The sequence below is a fragment of the Ipomoea triloba genome, chromosome 10, assembly GCF_003576645.1.
Source record: "Ipomoea triloba cultivar NCNSP0323 chromosome 10, ASM357664v1".
In the NCBI taxonomy this organism is placed as follows: domain Eukaryota; kingdom Viridiplantae; phylum Streptophyta; class Magnoliopsida; order Solanales; family Convolvulaceae; genus Ipomoea; species Ipomoea triloba.
The window spans coordinates 10638535-10647695 of NC_044925.1; positions in this window are offsets into that span (position 1 = coordinate 10638535).

Below are 9161 nucleotides of genomic sequence, written 5' to 3' on the forward strand. Positions count from 1 at the left end.
GGTTGCAGCTGGAGAAATTCAAGTCAATTTTATTTCAACTAAAGATCAAATTGTTGACATCTTTACGTAAGCTCTTCTTGGACGTTGATTTACTTTTTAGAGACAAGTTACAGGTTACTAGGTTACCCTGTACTTGTGGAGGAATATTAAGACTCTATGTATTTGAGTTATATTATGATCCACTATCCTACTCTCCATGTACTTCTGTCATATATATATATATATATATATATATATATATATATATATATATATATATATATAGGGTAGACTTCACATGAGACAACCTAGTTATATGAGAAATAAGACTTAATCCTAGCCATTGGAAATCAGCCACCAATTGGTGAGATTTAATTTTAGGAATTTAATGTTTCAACTTAAAAATAGGGTGATTAATATTAATAATAAGTAATCAAAGGGAAATTTAGTCTTAGGGTATTAAGCAAATATGCGATAATATTGGCAATATCCGGCTTTCTCTCTTCCATTCCCCAAGGTGACGTGCGAAGCATCTGGAACATAGTGAAGAAGACACACAAACGTCAATTGAGTCCACCGCCACAATCACAAAGCTATTGCTACTTCAAGACGACCGGTAAAACGACTGCAAGGAACGAGGAAAGAGGAATCGTTCAGAAAATATAGGTACGTTTTTGGGAAAAAAAACTATGGTTGTGTTTGTTGTCGCAACCCAGATTAGGGTTGATTCGATTTTTGAGGCAGACTGTGTAAAGGGCGAATGTTTATGGGTCGTGTAGAGGGTGAATGTTTGTCGGCATTGTAAAACACAACCACTCTTAGGGTTTGACTGTAGTATTGTAGGGTTCGGGGTAATCTGACCGAGTGACGGATAGGAAAAAATAGAATGGTAGGGAGTTTGCCTAAGCTATAAGTGGCCAATAGCTTGTCCGGTTTGTGTCGTTTAAGTGAAAGTCGTCGGTAATCCTGTTGATAAACATGGCTAACAAGGAGGCCGAATCTGTTTAATTGGCAACAATGTAAGAATAGGGGCGGGTAGTTTTAAGTGCAATAGAAATAATGCTTTGTTCTATGTAAAAGGAGAAGAACCCGTTTGCGCCATATAGTTAACAAAGTGAAAACATGGAAAACTTAGACACACCTAGTAGTTATGTGCACACGCCATTCCTTTGAAATGCATGTGTTGTTAAGCTTTGATCTGCAGTGGTGCACGACACACGGCCCTACACTGTGGTGCACACACTCACGTACTTAATTGTCTTTTCTGTTTGGATTAAACCATTTGGCTCACGAAACAGATTATTACTGTGTGAATGTGTATATTTGATTATGAGAATCCTTTACTTTTATTTTTTTTTATTTATTGTTTTTTAATTTTTCTAGATAGTATGGTGCAAATTGGTTTAATTTCTTGTAATATTAAAGCTGGTGAGGTATTGGTTTAAGTTTTATCTCAAATCTAAGCAAGTAATTTGTTTAAACCATTAATTTGTTGATTGGCTTGGTTCACTATCAATTTGAAACAAGAAATTCCTATTAGTGCATTTTGATTTAAAGCCTACAAAGGCAGTGTTGGAGCTAGTTGCAGCATTATTAATGTTAATATGACGGTGTATCTCAGAACATGATTTGGTATATTATACTGTAAAATGATGCCATAGCACGAAATATTTATCTTTATTATTCAGGCGCTTGATGGCGATGTTGGGTGATATATGGCGACGTTGGTGCATGGCACACGACCCCACACTGTGGTGCACACACCCACATACTTAGCACTACACGAGTTCTATCTCACATGCTCACATTGACCCTAGAAGGTGCACACACGATGAATCGCCTAAATCTCAACAGCCTAGCGTAATTTAATTTGCACTTACATGCACACACAGATTGAAGTTGGTGCACACACATGACAAACCATGCACACACAAACTGAAGTTGATTTGATATACCCTTGTTTGATTAAAGAGAGTTTTGTGAATGTGTGTGCACTCTCACACCATGTAGTGTACTTATTATAATTCAGCAATATAATTGTGTGCACTTGAGTATAGACATTAATAGTTTGTGGTTTCCCTTTTTAGTGAAGCAACAACGGGTTGCTCAACAACCATGTCAACCAGCATAGGTTGTTAACCAGCATAAGCAAGGAATGAAGACGATTACTTTGTCAGCCAACCTAGAGGATTCCTACAGAGTCTCCAGGCCGAAGAAGTGTGGAATGCACATGATAATAGTGGTTATGGTATTAGATAGAATAGTAGTGCACAAGTATTTTTGTAAGAATGGATATGTATTTTTGTCTTTGTCATAGTGCACACACTGTTGATTTCTAATACACAAGTACTTACTGAATTATCTACAGTTGCATCTATTTCCAAAAATTAAATAAACGAACAGTGCACACCATGGATGAATGCCTGACATAAAACCAACACATAGAGTGCCCATGTCATGAAACCCCGTTTAAAATGACTGCACACTGTATTAGTATGAACGGCACACGGTCCTAAACTAAGGTGCACACACCGACGTACTGAACATCATAGGAGTATACACAAACATGCACACACCCCATGTAATTGGTGCACACACATATTAGACTGTCTTATCCTTAACAGCTTCCAGTTAGTTGTGGGGAAAAAAGTCAAAAAACTACGTCAACCACAGAATAAGATTCAGATTTTATTTCTCATATTAAACCCACAGAGTTAACCCAATTCTCATCAATGAGTTTCCCAAAGATGGAGAAAAGATTAAACGCACAGTGCACCTCAAATGAGTCTGAATGGTACACGGTGAAATACTAGGGTGCACACACCAACGTACTTTAGAGCACATGAGTTAAAACTGACATGCACATATACCATAAAGTAGGTGCACACACACGACCATTCATCTATATCTCAACAGCTTAGCGAAATACGTGAAGGAAAAAACGTCAAACATAGACTAAGAACCAGAGTTAATTATTCAGATTAAACACATAGAAGTAATCAATGTCTCATCCAAAAATACAAAGTCTGAAAAAATGCAAAGTAAAAAATAACACTACGCCTTTAGCGAACAATTGCGGCTATCATAACGCACATATTGGTGACAAATCTTGCACTCTCGTGTTGGCTTAGATGCTTTCTCTACAACTACCTCTTTTGACGATTTTTACCGCTTCCCATAACCCTTATTTTTAGCAACGATTGGTGGTGGACAACAATATCAGAAGACGTGAGTACACCACCAAATGTCTGAATAACACCGAACTTACCAACAGATATATCAATACTAAATGATGCTGCCACATGGTAATGGGAAAAAAACATAGCCACTGCACAAAAAATTTAAAATCAATATAAACGTTGTGTGCACTTTAGTTTAGTGCTCTGTGCACTGTACATCAGACAGAGAAGAACAAATAATGTTTCGACTAAAAATGCACAAAACTAAACAAAAATTAAAAGGAATATTGCCACAACCGAGAGATTACACAGAAAACAATTCCACCCCTAGACTACCTTGCAAACAATATATAAAATAAAATAAAAAAGAACCAAAAACTAAGGGTAATCAAGCACAAACCCACATGTCAAAACGGAAAATAAACAACGACAATACAGACCAACAGCACCAGTGCCTGTGCAAACTGTATGACATGCACACAGATTAAAACACATATGCACACAGCCGCGAAGTCCAAAAAATATTGAAAACACCAACAACGTGATGCATACGACCACGAAACAGCAAAAAACAAGGACGAAAACAAAAATAAAAATAAAGAACAACTACAACATACCTCCATCAACAAACTCCATGATTGAAAAAACGAAGCACTGCCGCAGAGAAAAACTGGAAGGGAAACGGTGAGACTGGATGGCAAAACAAAAAAATCTAATCCTACCAAAATTAAAACACCTAAAAAATGCATTAGAATCCCAGACTAAAAATAAAACATCTACAATTACAATACAACCCTTACTAATTAAAATTAAACACATAAAAAATGAAAAAATGATTAATCTCAACCATCAAATAATACAAGATGGACGGCCCCCAATTTGTCTTATTTCTCATCTAAATATGATGTCTCATATGATTACAATTCTATATATATATATATACCTTAAACTTTGTATACTACAGTATTTATTATTCAATACAACAATACAATTCTCATCATTTTAATAGGCTTGTTAGTGGAAAAAATCCAAATCTTTACATTTTTGACAATTATATCGTAACCTTTAAATTTTGGGAAAAAAAATACAACATTTACGTCTTGTGTTTTGTGGCATTCTACCCGGCCATTTGTAATATATATATCTCTAAAACTAATTCAATTCTCTTAATTTAAGTATTAATTGGTGACTATAATATTCAAATTTACTTTTATATTGTAAAATGTTTGTTTGAAGAGTTTAATTTTGAATTTTTACTTGTTTAAAGTTTAATTTTGTGACATTATTTTTTTAAAATAATATTATATGTTGTAAATTTTTAAATAATTTGTGCGTAAACTCAAGAAACTAGGGTTAAATTTGATATGTTTTTGGTTGAAAATTATAATTGTTATACAATACAAATGTTTGATATTAATTTTTCAAATGTTAGAGGTTATAATTATTTCAATGCACAATTCAGTATATATATTGTCACAGTACAGAAAGGTTGAGTTTTTTCACAAAGCGTTAAACGTTTGGATATAATTGTCACAAGGCATAAAGGCTTGAGTTTTTCACCAAACATTAAAAGTTTGGATACATGTGTTACAAAGTGTTTTTTTTTTTCCTGTTTTTTGTTTTTTGTTTTTTGTTTTTTGTTTTTTTTGTTTTTTGTTTTTTGTTTTTGTTTTGTTTTTTTTTTGTTTTGTTTTTTGTTTTTTTAATGTATCCTGCCAATAGGCCTTTTTAATAATACATCTCCTTAGTTTTAAAAATTAATTAATTAGGAGTAGGTTTGAGCCAATGATAAGAGTCCACCATTTTATATTCTAATTGTTTTTATAAGGTTGTTTCGATCAAGTACGATTAAAGCAATTGATTGGTCCATCATTTCAATGGCAGAGAAATTTGAATTGAGGGTAGTAGGATTGGCATGGATAGATTCAACCAGCTGCTCAATTTTACTAATCATCATTCTAACTGCTTTCTTCAAGAAAGCTTAGCCTAAGATAAAAATTAATAGTGCGTAACTCAGTGACTCTAATGTAAATATGTAATTGTAGTGTAGAAAGATTAAGTGATTAACTCTTATATATATTAATAAAGAGATTTGGATCATACTTTACTCTAGATAAGAGACAAATTTTGTAAGTGAGACTCAAGTCCAATTTAAATTAACCTCATTAGTAGTTGAGTTATTAGATTTTTTTTTTTTTTGGTGAAGAAAAGGGGCCTAGGGCCCCCAAGGATTAGTGCCATCTACTGAAGGAAACACCCCGCACATCGCGGTCAAGCAGAATTGTCATATCCATAGGCGGGTGATCCAGGATTGTCGTGCCCCAACTAGCATTCTGTCCAAGGTTGGCAAGAAAGTCCGCACATTGGTTCCCTTCCCGGAAAATATGCTGAACCTTGAACTCTTGGAAGTGCCGAATCAAAGATTTGCAGTCGGAGACAAGAGTGGAATCATAAAGATCCATGTTAAAGCCCTTATCGAGAACCTGCACCAAGGCTTCGGAATCAGTTTCGACCACAACCTGCATGAACCCACGGTTTTTAGCAAGGACTAGTCCTTCCCGAAGGCCCCATAGTTCTGCCCGAAAACTATTCGTCTGCCCGATGTTAATAGTGTACCCGACAATCCAACTCCCTCTGCAGTCCCGTAAAAGACCTCCTGCACTCGACAGTCCCGTGGTTGCTTTATTCGCCCCGTCCGAGTTGAGCTTGACGACTCCAGGAAGAGGAGGAGTCCAGGAGATCCAAAGTTGCCTAGCTGAAATAGGACCACAACGTTTGAGGATGAACTGTTGTGCGTTAGAAGCCTCCTCGACAGCTATACCGACGATAGCATTCACTGAAGTGAGCTTGTTATTGAAAATGTGATTGTTCCGTGCCTTCCATATGTTCCAAAGAGTATAGGGGAACATAGACCTCCAAGCAATCCCCCGATCGTCCGTCTGAGTGGTTGCACAACTCCTCTGTATCCAAGTGGCGATCGGGAGGTGGAAGCTGTAGAGAAAATCGGCCGGCGGGGAGACTGCGTACCAACACTCAGCCGTGAGATCACACACCCTGAAGACGTGGTCGGCAGTTTCTTCTTCTACTCCACATCTTGGACAAGTTGCAACATCTGTTAAACCACGGCGCTTGCGTTCGGAGTTCGTCAGCAACCCGTTAACAATGAGCTTCCAGATGAAAACTTTAACTTTCTCTACACAAGGTAGCTTCCAAATCCAGTCGTGGGAGGCCTCCGAGACGACGTGACCTGCGATGAAAGAAAAAGCCGAAGCTACCGAAACTAAACCATTATTAGAATGAGGCCAGAACAGATTATCTACCTGATTCTCGACCACCGGTTGAGGCCAGAACAGATTATCTACCTGATTCTCGACCACCGGTAATGGCACCGCCCGATTATCTACCTGATTCTCGACCACCGGTAATGGCACCGCCCGGATCACGTCAACTGTGTTGGCTGGGAGTATATTATGGAGAGCAGGCAGATCCCAAAGTCTCTGGTGGTTAATAAAGGTGCTAATTGTGGTGAGGTTAACTGGTGCCATCGTATCTCCATTGGTATTGCTCAACAGAGGACCCTCTCCAGCCCACCAATCATTCCAAAAATTAAGTGAGTTACCATCACCAATTCTCCATTTGAGGCCTTTAGCAAGGATATCTCTACCTTTGATAATACCCCTCCAACCCGAAGACGCATTTGAACAAGCTGGAATATGAAGGAAAATAATATAGTTTTGGAGAAAAAAAAAACAACACTTCAATGAAAAAAAATGAAAAAGAGCATCATTTGGAAAATCTATAGAAGTTTAATGAAAAGGGGCAATGGAGTTTTTGTAAATATTTAGAAATTTTTCGTACATCATTTAAAGGGAAACTAACATTATGTTAGTTCAAACATGCATCCTTTTGATTTAAATGCACATGGACATTTCAGGGACTCTATATATACACTTGTTTTTCTTCTCCTAAGAAGTTGAATTCGCAACCTCAACGGCCTCATGTGACAATTTGACAAAGCACGTGGAAGAATGTAATGGAAGAGCAATCAAGTAGTCGGTCAAGGATATGTTACTAGAGGACAACCCACTGTTAGGAAGACCCTTTGCAGTATGTGTGGCAATGGCCATCCTCTTACCAATTGTCAAGGTGACCCAATCATCTGTTATAGTTGTGGGAAGCTAGGGCATCGATCTTCAGAGTGCCTTACTTCTAAGAATTGGAGACAGCCGAATCTAGCACCGAGCCAGCAAAGAAATCAGAATGCACTACTACACAGACGGCTTTTAACGTCGACTAAATGGACCCTTTAGCGTAGGCTAAAATCCGACGTTGATCTGGCCGACGTTGTAAGGGTACACATACAACGTCGGCTAAATGTTAGCCGACGTTATAAGGTACACATACAACGTCGGCTAAATGTTAACCGACGTTGTAAGGTACACATACAACGTCGGCTATTTACAAATAGCCGACGTTGTAGGTAATTTGAAAACTACTAAAATACCCTACAACGTCGGCTCTTTATAAATAGCCGACGTTGTAGGTAATTTGAAAACTACTAATATAGCCTACAACGTCGGCTCTTTACAAATAGCCGACGTTGTAGGTAATTTGAAAACTACTAAAATAGCCTACAATGTCGGCTCTTTACAAATAGCCGACGTTGTAGGTAATTTGAAAACTACTAAAATACCCTACAACGTCGGCTCTTTACAAATAGCCGACGTTGTAGGTACCTACAACGTCGGCTCTTTACAAATAGCCGACGTTGTAGGTAACTACAACGTCGGCTCTTTACAAATAGCCGACGTTGTAGGTAAGTTTAAAACTACTAAAATACCCTACAACGTCGACTCTTTACAAATAGCCGACGTTGTAGGTAATTTAAAAACAAAAAAAATTACCCTAAAACTCTTGTCACTCCATCCATTTCCAGCTTTTAAATTGAATAATTTCAGAACAGCAGATAACCGAGTATATTTACTACACCCTGGCCATAAAGGTTATTTTGAATCACTTAATAATTCATCTAACTCATTTGATCGATCGGTGAACTCTTCTCCAACATCGCGAAACATTTCATCCAACTGATCTTCAGACTCATCATCTTCATTTGCTTCGTTGTCAACAAAAGTGTTAGATGTACTAGTTCTTTCCCCCCCTTCACCATGTCATATCCATTTTGAATAACTTAGATTAATTCCATCGCAAATTAGATGATCATATATGTCATTTACACTTAATTTTGTTAAATTGCAACACTTCTTACAAGGACAAAAAAACCTCCCATTATTATTCGAAAAACGACGTTTTGCAAAGTCCAAAAATTCTTTAACTCCGTCATCATATTCCCTACTAATCCGAGAAGCATGCATCCAACTTTTATCCATGACAAGTCAATCTAAAATCATTATTAAATCTAATTAATCTTGTGTTAACATTCAATCATTGATTCAACAAATATAATAACTAAAACTAACTTCAGCACAGACCACGGTGTGGCTAATCAACGGATGCATAATAGAAAGTCAAAAACTTAAATAAGCACAGACCACGGTGTGGCTAATAACCGGATGCATAATAGAAAGCCGAAAACTTAAATAAGCACAGACCACGATGTGGCTAATCACCGGATGCATAATAGAAAGCCGAAAACTTAAATAAGCACAGACCACGGTGTGGCTAATCACCAGATGCATAATAGAAAGCCGAAAACTTAAATAATCACAGACCACGGTGTGGCTAATCACCAGATGCATACAAGAAAGCTGAAAGTTTGTAGGAAAATAAATAAATAAAGATCTTACCTCACCAAAGCTTTGTCCACGTCGATAAGCAAACCTCGAATCAAACTAATCACCTACAGTGGAAAGGGTGATTTGATCATAACTAAAACTATTTGTAATGTAGTATAAAGTAATGTTCTAGGAAATTAAAGGAGAAACTAAATACTTTAATGATTTAATAATTTTATAATGTGTAAAATTTAAGACATATAATACT